Source organism: Taudactylus pleione, unplaced genomic scaffold (assembly GCF_031769625.1).
Source record: "Taudactylus pleione unplaced genomic scaffold, aTauple2 ptg000792l, whole genome shotgun sequence".
Classification (NCBI taxonomy): domain Eukaryota; kingdom Metazoa; phylum Chordata; class Amphibia; order Anura; family Myobatrachidae; genus Taudactylus; species Taudactylus pleione.
The window spans coordinates 1,989,711-2,002,461 of record NW_028285194.1 but is presented as its reverse complement, the minus strand read 5'-3'; positions in this window follow the sequence as shown (position 1 = coordinate 2,002,461).

Here is a 12,751-nt window from a genome sequence, read left to right as displayed (position 1 = left end):
AGCAAATCTCAATTAAATTCTGTGTTAAGGGGCACATTCCCTAGCAGACTTTGACACGACTGCACGATTACGACATTGTAATCATGCAGTAGTTTCACAGTCTGTGCTGTGCCTACACTGAACGATCAGTCATTCAGTGTAGGCCCATCCATCATCCCCTAACATGCTCAACCTGACGTTATTGTCAGGTTGTCCAGCATGTTCGGGGGATTTTTGATGTCAGTAAAGATCAGCGGAGCTCACATCGCTGGTCATTACCGACTTTAATGTGCCCGAGTCATGCACGATTCGTGTGCGATTGAACGATAACTATATCCTTATCGTTCAATTGCACATAGAAATCGGCAAGTGAATGTGCACCCTTAATTCCTTGGCAAGGTAGGCTGTTATAAAAGAGCTGCTGTGACATTTTGGAATATTTCTGTATAGTATTTGAAATGCAGGTTAATCAACTTTTTGTTTGCTAGTATAAAATAATGTATTATCAATTTTGTAGTAGAAAAGTTAAATAAAAAACAACAACCCTGCATATAAATAATACATTTAGAATTAGAGAACACAATTTAGTGGGCACCACAATTCCTTATTCAGGCAAAGTTTTACAGTAGTTAGCTGCTAACTTTATGATATGCAATTTTCCTTGTAGAAAACTGTGTTGGTATTTTTATTGAGCAATATGTTTCCTTTATTTAATTCTTGTATATACATGATTTCTAAACTGTAATTCAAAGTTCTATTTTGTATTCAGATCAGTTAATATCTAATGGGTGGTTTTCAAATAATTGCCATTTTTCTGATTCCTTCCAGCTGAAATAAAGCATTTGCTAATGCTGCTTTAACATATCCATTCATCTGCAGGGGAATTCCACAGATTTGTATAATGTAAGTTTGAAAAACTGCTAGCCTGGGCATTTTACTATAACAGACTTTAATGTACTGTGACCTAATACTGCATCTAAAGCAGGTAACACACCTGAACAACGTGTCGTTCAAGTGACGGTCAGATACGATGTAACAATATATCATGTCAGTGTACACGATCTGCCGACACAATACATTGTTACAGGAGTAATGTTACCGCACTGCATTATCTATCACATTGGCACATTAGATGTGCAGCACATCAGATGGAAAGATGAGACCAAACAATTAATCAAACAATGAATTGGGGGTACACATTATACTACGATCGTGGATCAAAAGATTGGCCAATGTATTGTATATTGTGTAGCCAGCTTTTGAAACAATTCCTCTTTAATTTTGAAGAGAAGTTGATAAGCGCAAAGAAAAGGTATAACAATGAGCTTGAGGGATATTAGTCGATTTTCAATGCCTACATCTTACTCAGCTGTTTATGAAGAATATTTAGCCATTCACATTAGCCCCTGCACCAGTGATGCTTACAATCTCCATTTTCTACCATTTCTACACATACACAATAAGGTAATTTTAATCAAAGCCACAAGCTGTCTGTGGCGGGTTTCCCACTAGGCATGGGAGACATACTGATACTGCTACATAAAAAAGCATCAACAGCTAGTCTCATGTAGGGGGAGAGGGTGGAGTGGGCAATAATGAAGTGCCTAGGGATATGCACACAAATACAAATACAAAAAGAACATACAAACTCCATACAGATATGGCTCTGGTTGCAATCAATCCCTTGACTTCAGTGTTCTTTGGAAACTGTACCATTGTGTATGACTTAAAAAATTAAAGTGAAGTGAAATTAGCTTTAAAAAAGGAGAAATGATGGACACTGTCAGCGTATACACAGTTAAAATCTGTATTATTATTTTACACCTTTAAATGGACACCAATTTCTAGTACCTGCTATTACAGCAATGATATTAAGCAATAAGTCGTTTAGCTTCCAGACAAAAAATGATGAAACATTCACAAATGAACATTTAGAGGTAGGTGCCGCAAAGGTCTAGGGAGTGAACGTGAGCATAAGTAGACTGTGAGTCGAATGTGTCTTAAGTGTCAGGGAGGCTGAAGTGGATGAGTAGATCATTGGTAGCTTTAGTGAGGGCAGTCTCAGTGCAGAGGGTGTAAACCTGATTGTAGATGTATCAAAAGAGAGTAATTGGAGAGGAAGTGGGTGAGGGGTTGTTACATGCTACTCAACTTGTTTAGAAGCAATGGGGAGGAGATAAATATGGCATTAAGCTGCAGAGAGAGGTAGGGTCAATAATACATGAATTCTTGAGGCTAGAAGAGATGTGTGCAATAAGTTGGATGGGAATTGTTAGTGGAGATCAACAGGTTCAACAGGTGAGCTGGGTGCAGGCAAGGATTGATGGAGAGGAGAGGGTAGAAGTTGGAAAGGAATGGGGTCAAGGAGACAGGTTGAGGGGCAAGTAGAAGAGAGGAGCTTGAAATCCTTCAGTTGAAGCCAGGTCACAATGTGATTATGGTGTGGGTGGATTTTGGGGACTTAAAATAGGTTTACTTGGTGGGAGAGAAGGCAATATGGGAAGAAAACAGGATACATATGTATTGGAGAAAGTCAGCCTTATGGTGCATACACACGAGACGATCGACAACGATAACGATATCGCTGTACAATCTCCCGGGTGTGCTGGATGATCGATATTGAACATCCAGCACACCATGAACCCACCAACGATGGCTAACTACACGCGATCAACGATCGTGGGTCCCTATAGTAACCTGGTCGATATCGACCAGGTTGACCTGCATGCTCAGGCGATGGACGATATCGTTATCTCCAATACGTGCCCGTGCATCGCAGGTTGTTGGCCACTTAAAAATACATGATATGAATGATAACTATATGATCAATATCGTTATCGTTCATATCGTCCATTTTAATCATACCATGTGTACACACTACTAGAGTGAGATTTTCGCCTTTGCAATTAGGCAGTCTGGGAGAACTTTTGAAAGTGGTGATTCAGTTTGGAATGCCCTGGTTGGAGTTTGATTCACAGGAGAATAAGAGCCCCAAATTGCTGGTGCAATTTGCGTTCATTAAAAAAGTTACAATTGCAAACCAACATCTACCTTAAGATGTGCGCTCGTTGGCAACAGTAACATATGCGCCTGTTTTACACCAAGCAAATGTTATTTATATTTATGTCCCACTTGTTCCCATGTTTTGAACACTTATTTTATTATATATTCAATATTAGGCATTAAATTAACTGATTGAACCTCTCTATTACATCAGAAACATCTCTCTGTCTTGTGAATGAGAAGAAAAGTTTTTCATGTATTCACATACAAAAAAATATAATATATGTCTTCAGTGGAGCATTTGCTAATAGCCAGTCACAAGCCATTAGCTGGAGCTGGGGACTGTCATCATCATCTGCCCCTGACCATCCGCAAATAATACAGCTTTACTCAGGCACATGTGCACCAGTCTGCATGTATTTGTGTGAATTAAGGGCCTGATTCAGCTCGGTTGCAGTTGCTAATACACACGCAATGCACGTGCACGAACCGGCCACTGTGATGGGCACTGCATTTGCAGCGGCTACGCAGACCCATCACAGAGTAATTGACAGGAAGTGCCATTTGTGGGTGGTACCGGGGGGTTTCTCACGCTCACTCTGCAGCTTCCATCCGATGGCTTGTTTTACTCTTCACTAAAAAAGTGAATATATACTCAAGCTCTCTACTCTATCACAACTCTGCTTCTCTCTGTTTTTTAGCACCTCTCTGCGGGCCTGATACACTACCAATCACATTAGCGATTAGCACATATTTCAACTGCGATAGTATGCTAATTCATTTGGATCGCTATGTCAGCACATAACAATCGAGTACCATCGCAGCCTCACACACTTGCACAAGCTCTGACTTAACTCAGGAATTGCTAACTTCATCACACGCTATGAGTCCTCAGGCTGTGTAGGGCATCGCAGTGGATAATTTATGCATGCTCTTGCAACGGCATTCAAACGTACTGGCACACCTGCATCACGTCTATCACCCCTCCGTCACCACCCACAAATGGCACTACCTGTGAATCACCTTGTGATGGGTCTGCGTGAACACTGCAATTGCAGTCCAGATCTCAAAGGCTGGTGTGCGCACGCGTTCTGTAATGCGTATGCATACGCAGAACACAACAGTCGGTTGATTACATCCATATTAGCAACTGCGATCCAAGCTGAATCAGACCCTGCATCTCTTTATGTTTCACAGCTCTACATCTCTTTATTTATCACAGCTCTACATCTCTTTATGTATCACAGCTCTACATCTCTTTATGTATCACAGCTCTGCATCTCTTTATGTATCACAGCTCTACATCTCTTTATTTATCACAGCTCTGCATCTCTTTATGTATCACAGCTCTGCATCTCTTTATGTATCACAGCTCTGCATCTCTTTATGTATCACAGCTCTGCATCTCTTTATTTATCACAGCTCTGCATCTCTTTATGTATCACAGCTCTGCATCTCTTTATGTATCACAGCTCTACATCTCTATATTTATCACAGCTCTACATCTCTTTATGTATCACAGCTCTGCATCTATTTATTTATCACAGCTCTGCATCTCTTTATGTATCACAGCTATGCATCTCTTTATGTATCACAGCTCTGTATCTCTTTATGTTTCACAGCTCTACATCTCTATATGTATCACAGCTCTACATCTCTTTATGTATCACAGCTCTACATCTCTTTATGTATCACAGCTCTGCATCTCTTTATGAATCACAGCTCTACATCTCTTTATGTATCACAGCTCTGCATCTCTTTATGTGTCACAGCTCTACATCGCTTTGTGTCACAGCTCTGCATCTCTTTATGTATCACAGCTCTGCATCTCTTTATGTTTCACAGCTCTACATCTCTATATGTATCACAGCTCTACATCTCTTTATGTGTCACAACTCTACATCGCTTTATGTATCACAGCTCTACATCTCTTTATGTATCACAGCTCTGCATCTCTTTATGTGTCACAGCTCTACATCGCTTTGTGTCACAGCTCTACATCTCTTTATGTATCACAGCTCTGCATCTCTTTATGTATCACAGCTCTACATTTATGTATCACAGCTCTGCATCTCTTTATGTATCACAGCTCTACATCTCTTATTTATCACAGCTCTGCATCTCTGTATGTATCACAGCTCTACATCTCTATATTTATCACAGCACTACATCTTTTTATGTATCACAGCTCTGCATCTATTTATTTATCACAGCTCTGCATCTCTTTATGTATCACAGCTATGCATCTCTTTATGTGTCACAGCTCTGCATCTCTATATGTATCACAGCTCTACATCTCTTTATGTATCACAGCTCTGCATCTCTTTATGTGTCACAGCTCTACATCGCTTTGTGTCACAGCTCTGCATCTCTTTATGTATCACAGCTCTGCATCTCTTTATGTTTCACAGCTCTACATCTCTATATGTATCACAGCTCTACATCTCTTTATGTATCACAGCTCTACATCTCTTTATGTATCACAGCTCTGCATCTCTTTATGTATCACAGCTCTACATCAATTTATGTATCACAGCTCTGCATCTCTTTATGTGTCACAGCTCTACATCGCTTTGTGTCACAGCTCTGCATCTCTTTATGTATCACAGCTCTGCATCTCTTTATGTTTCACAGCTCTACATCTCTATATGTATCACAGCTCTACATCTCTTTATGTATCACAGCTCTACATCTCTTTATGTATCACAGCTCTGCATCTCTTTATGTGTCACAGCTCTACATCGCTTTGTGTCACAGCTCTACATCTCTTTATGTATCACAGCTCTGCATCTCTTTATGTATCACAGCTCTACATTTATGTATCACACCTCTGCATCTCTTTATGTATCACAGCTCTACATCTCTTTATTTATCACAGCTCTGCATCTCTGTATGTACCACAGCTCTACATCTCTATATTTATCACAGTTCTACATCTCTATATGTAACACAGCTCTGCCTCTCTTTATGTATCACAGCTCTACATCTCTATATGTATCACAGCTCTGCATCTCTTTATGTTTCACAGCTCTGCATTTCTTTATGTATCACAGCCTGCATCTCTTTATGTATCACAGCTCTGCATCTCTTTATGTTTCAAAGCTCTACATCTCTTTATTTATCACAGCTCTGCATCTCTTTATGTATCACAGCTCTACATCTCTTTATGTATCACAGCTCTACATCTCTTTATGTATCACAGCTCTGCATCTCTTTATGTATCACAGCTCTGCATCTCTTTATGTATCACAGCTCTGCATCTCTTTATGTTTCAAAGCTCTACATCTCTTTATTTATCACTGCTCTGCATCTCTTTATGTATCACAGCTCTGCATCTCTTTATGTTTCACAGCTCTACATCTCTTTATTTATCACAGCTCTGCATCTCTTTATGTATCACAGCTCTACATCGCTATATTTATAACAGCTCTACATCTCTTTATGTATCACAGCTCTGCATCTCTTTATTTATCACAGCTCTGCATCTCTTTATGTATCACAGCTCTGCATCTCTTTATGTTTTACATCTCAACAATTCTCTTTATTTATCACAGCTCTGCAGCTCTTTATGTATCACAGCTCTGCATCTCTTTATGTGTCACAGCTCTGCATCTCTTTATGTATCATAGCTCTACATCTCTTTATGTATCACAGCTCTACATCACTTTATGTGTCACAGTTCTGCATCTCTTTATGTGTCACAGCTCTGCATCTCTATATGTATCACAGCTCTGCATCTCTATATTTATCACAGCTCTGCATCTCTTTATGTATCACAGCTCTACATCTCTTTGTGTCACAGCTCTGCATCTCTTTATGTATCACAGCTCTGCATCTTTTTATGTTTCACAGCTCTACATCTCTTTATTTATCACAGCTCTGCATCTCTGTATGTATCACAGCTCTACATCTCTATATGTATCACAGCTCTGCATTTCTTTATGTATCACAGCTCTGCATCTCTTTATGTTTCACAGCTCTGCCTCTCTTTATGTATCACAGCTCTACATCTCTATATGTATCACAGCTCTACATCTCTTCATGTTTCACAGCTCTACATCTCTTTATGTGTCACAGCTCTACATCTTTGTGTCACAGCTCTGCATCTCTTTATGTATCACAGCTCTGCATCTCTTTATTTATCACAGCTCTGCATCTCTGTATGTATCACACCTCTACATCTCTATATTTATCACAGCTCTACATCTCTTTATGTATCACAGCTCTGCATCTATTTATTCATCACAGCTCTGCATCTCTTTATGTATCACAGCTCTGCATCTCTTTATGTTTCACAGCTCTACATCTCTTTATTTATCACAGCTCTGCATCTCTTTATGTATCACGGCTCTGCATCTCTTTATGTTTCACAGCTCTACATGTCTTTATTTATCACAGCTCTGCATCTCTTTATGTATCTCAGCTCTACATCTCTATATTTATAACAGCTCTACATCTCTTTATGTATCACAGCTCTGCATCTCTTTATTTATCACAGCTCTGCATCTCTTTATGTATCACAGCTCTGCATCTCTTTATGTTTCACAGCTCTACATCTCTTTATTTATCACAGGTCTGCAGCTCTTTATGTATCACAGCTCTGCATCTCTTTATGTGTCACAGCTCTGCATCTCGTTATGTATCACAGCTCTACATCTCTTTATGTATCACAGCTCTACATCACTTTATGTATCACAGCTCTGCATCTCTTTTTGTGTCACAGCTCTGCATCTCTATATGTATCACAGCTCTGCATCTCTATATTTATCACAGCTCTGCATCTCTTTATGTATCACAGCTCTACATCTCTTTGTGTAACAGCTCTGCATCTCTTTATGTATCACAGCTCTGCATCTTTTTATGTTTCACAGCTCTACATCTCTTTATTTATCACAGCTCTGCATCTCTGTATGTATCACGGCTCTACATCTCTATATTTATCACAGCTCTACATCTCTATATGTATCACAGCTCTGCATTTCTTTATGTATTACAGCTCTGCATCTCTTTATGTTTCACAGCTCTGCCTCTCTTTATGTATCACAGCTCTACATCTCTTTATGTTTCACAGCTCTACATCTCTTTATGTGTCACAGCTCTACATCTTTGTGTCACAGCTCTGCATCTCTTTATGTATCACAGCTCTGCATCTCTTTATTTATCACAGCTCTGCATCTCTGTATGTATCACACCTCTACATCTCTATATTTATCACAGCTCTACATCTCTTTATGTGTCACAGCTCTGCATCTATTTATTCATCACAGCTCTGCATCTCTTTATGTATCACAGCTCTGCATCTCTTTATGTTTCACAGCTCTACATCTCTTTATTTATCACAGCTCTGCATCTCTTTATGTATCACGGCTCTGCATCTCTTTATGTTTCACAGCTCTACATGTCTTTATTTATCACAGCTCTGCATCTCTTTATGTATCTCAGCTCTACATCTCTATATTTATAACAGCTCTACATCTCTTTATGTATCACAGCTCTGCATCTCTTTATTTATCACAGCTCTGCATCTCTTTATGTATCACAGCTCTGCATCTCTTTATGTTTCACAGCTCTACATCTCTTTATTTATCACAGTTCTGCAGCTCTTTATGTATCACAGCTCTGCATCTCTTTATGTGTCACAGCTCTGCATCTCTTTATGTATCACAGCTCTACATCTCTTTATGTATCACAGCTCTACATCACTTTATGTATCACAGCTCTGCATCTCTTTTTGTGTCACAGCTCTGCATCTCTATATGTATCACAGCTCTGCATCTCTATATTTATCACAGCTCTGCATCTCTTTATGTATCACAGCTCTACATCTCTTTGTGTAACAGCTCTGTATCTCTTTATGTATCACAGCTCTGCATCTTTTTATGTTTCACAGCTCTACATCTCTTTATTTATCACAGCTCTGCATCTCTGTATGTATCACGGCTCTACATCTCTATATTTATCACAGCTCTACATCTCTATATGTATCACAGCTCTGCATTTCTTTATGTATTACAGCTCTGCATCTCTTTATGTTTCACAGCTCTGCCTCTCTTTATGTATCACAGCTCTACATCTCCTTATGTTTCACAGCTCTACATCTCTTTATGTGTCACAACTCTACATCTTTGTGTCACAGCTCTGCATCTCTTTATGTATCACAGCTCTGCATCTCTTTATGTTTCATAGCTCTACATCTCTTTATTTATCACAGCTCTGCATCTCTGTATGTATCACACCTCTACATCTCTATATTTATCACAGCTCTACATCTCTATATGTATCACAGCTCTGCCTCTCTTTACGTATCACAGCTCTACATCTCAATATGTATCACTGCTCTGCATCTCTTTATGTATCACAGCTCTGCATCTCTTTATGTTTCACAGCTCTACATCTCTTTATTTATCACAGCTCTGCATCTCTTTATGTTTCACAGCTCTACATCTCTTTATTTATCACAGCTCTGCATCTCTTTATGTATCACAGCTCTGCATCTCTTTATGTTTCACAGCTCTACATCTCTTTATTTATCACAGCTCTGCATCTCTTTATGTATCACAGCTCTGCATCTCTATATTTATCACAGCTCTACATCTCCTTATGTATCACAGCTCTGCATCTATTTATTTATCACAGCTCTGCATCTCTTTATGTATCACAGCTCTGCATCTCTTTATGTTTCACAGCTCTACATCTCTTTATTTATCACAGCTCTGCATCTCTTTATGTGTCACAGCTCTACATATCTATATTTATCACAGCTCTACATCTCTTTATGTATCACAGCTTTACATCTCTTTATGTATCACAGTTCTGCATCTCTTTATGTATCACAACTCTGCATCTCTTTATGTATCACAGCTCTACATCTCTATATTTATCACAGCTCTGCATCTCTTTATGTATCACAGCTCTGCATCTCTATATTTATCACAGCTCTGCATCTCTTTATGTATCACAGCTCTACATCTCTTTATGTGTCACAGCTCTACATATTTGTGTCAGAGCTCTGCATCTCTTTATGTATCACAGCTCTGCATCTCTTTATGTTTCACAGCTCTACATCTCTTTATTTATCACAGCTCTGCATCTCTGTATGTATCACAGCTCTACATCTCTATATTTATCACAGCTCTACATCTCTATATGTATCACAGCTCTGCCTCTCTTTATGAATCACAGCTCTACATCTCTATATGTATCACAGCTCTGCTTCTCTTTATGTATCACAGCTCTGCATCTCTTTATGTTTCACAGCTCTACATCTCTTTATTTATCACAGCTCTGCATCTCTTTATGTTTCACAGCTCTTCATCTCTTTATTTATCACACCTATGCATCTCTTTATGTATCACAGTTCTGCATCTCTTTATGTTTCACAGCTCTACATCTCTTTATTTATCACAGCTCTGCATCTCTTTATGTATCACAGCTCTACATCTCTATATTTATCACAGCTCTACATCTCTTTATGTATCACAGCACTGCATCTATTTATTCATCACAGCTCTGCATCTCTTTATGTATCACAGCTCTGCATCTCTTTATGTTTCACAGCTCTACATCTCTTTATTTATCACAGCTCTGCATCTCTTTATGTATCACAGCTCTACATCTCTATATTTATCATAGCTCTACATCTCTTTATGTATCACAGCTCTGCATCTCTTCATTTGTCACAGATCTACATCGCTTTGTGTCACAGCTCTGCATCTCTTTATGTATCACAGCTCTGCATCTCTTAATGTTTCACAGCTCTACATCTCTATATGTATCACAGCTCTACATCTCTTTATGTATCACAGCTCTGCATCTCTTTGTGTCACAGCTCTGCATCTCTTTATGTATCACAGCTATGCTTCTCTTTATGTTTCACAGCTCTACATCTCTTTATTTATCACAGCTCTGCATCTCTTTATGTATCACAGCTCTACATTTCTATATTTATCACAGCTCTACATCTCTTTATGTATCACAGCTCTGCATCTCTTTATGTATCACAGTTCTGCATCTCTTTATGTATCACAACTCTGCATCTCTTTATGTATCACAGCTCTGCATCTCTATATGTATCACAGCTCTGCCTCTCTTTATGTATCACAGCTCTGCCTCTCTTTATGTATCACAGCTCTACATCTCTATATGTATCACAGCTCTGCATCTCTGTATGTGTCACAGCTCTGCATCTCTTTATGTGTCACAGCTCTACATCTTTGTGTCACAGCTCTGCATCTCTTTATGTATCACAGCTCTGCATCTCTTTATGTTTCACAGCTCTACATCTCTTTATTTATCCCAGCTCTGCATCTCTGCATGTATCACACCTCTACATCTCTATATTTATCACAACTCTACCTCTCTATATGTATCACAGCTCTGCCTCTCTTTATGTATCACAGCTCTACATCTCTATATGTATCACAGCTCTGCATCTCTTTATGTATCACAGCTCTACATCTCTTTATGTATCACAGCTCTGCATCTCTTTATGTTTCACAGCTCTACATCTCTTTATTTATCACAGCTCTGCATCTCTTTATGTTTCACAGCTCTACATCTCTTTATTTATCACAGCTCTGCATCTCTTTATGTATCACAGCTCTGCATCTCTTTATGTTTCACAGCTCTGCATCTCTTTATTTATCACAGCTCTGCATCTCTTTATGTATCACAGCTCTACATCTCTATATTTATCACAGCTCTACATCTCTTTATGTATCACAGCTCTGCATCTATTTATTCATCACAGCTCTGCATCTCTTTATGTATCACAGCTCTGCATCTCTTTATGTTTCACAGCTCTACATCTCTTTATTTATCACAGCTCTACATCTCTTTATGTATCACAGCTCTGCATCTCTTTATGTATCACAGTTCTGCATCTCTTTATGTATCACAACTCTGCATCTCTTTATGTATCACAGCTCTGCATCTCTATATTTATCACAGCTCTGCATCTCTTTATGTATCACAGCTCTGCATCTCTTTATGTGTCACAGCTCTGCATCTCTATATGTATCACAGCTCTACATCTCTATATGGATCACAGCTCTGCCTCTCTTTATTTATCACAGCTCTGCCTCTCTTTATGTATCACAACTCTGCATCTCTTTATGTATCACAGCTCTGCATCTCTATATTTATCACAGCTCTGCATCTCTTTATGTATCACAGCTCTGCATCTCTTTATGTGTCACAGCTCTCCATCTCTATATGTGTCACAGCTCTACATCTCTATATGTATCACAGCTCTACATCTCTATATGTATCACAGCTCTGCATCTCTTGATGTATCACAGCTCTGCATCTCTTTATGTTTCACAGCTCTGCATCTCTTTATTTATCACAGCTCTGCATCTCTTTATGTTTCACAGCTCTACATCTCTTTATTTATCACAGCTCTGCATCTCTTTATGTATCACAGCTCTGCATCTCTTTATGTTTCACAGCTCTACATCTCTTTATTTATCACAGCTCTGCATCTCTGTATGTATCACACCTCTACATCTCTATATTTATCACAGCTCTACCTCTCTATATGTATCACAGCTCTGCCTCTCTTTACGTATCACAGCTCTACATCTCAATATGTATCACAGCTCTGCATCTCTTTATGTATCACAGCTCTGCATCTCTTTATGTTTCACAGCTCTACATCTCTTTATTTATCACAGCTCTGCATCTCTTTATGTTTCACAGCTCTACATCTCTTTATTTATCACAGCTCTGCATCTCTTTATGTATCACAGCTCTGCATCTCTTTATGTTT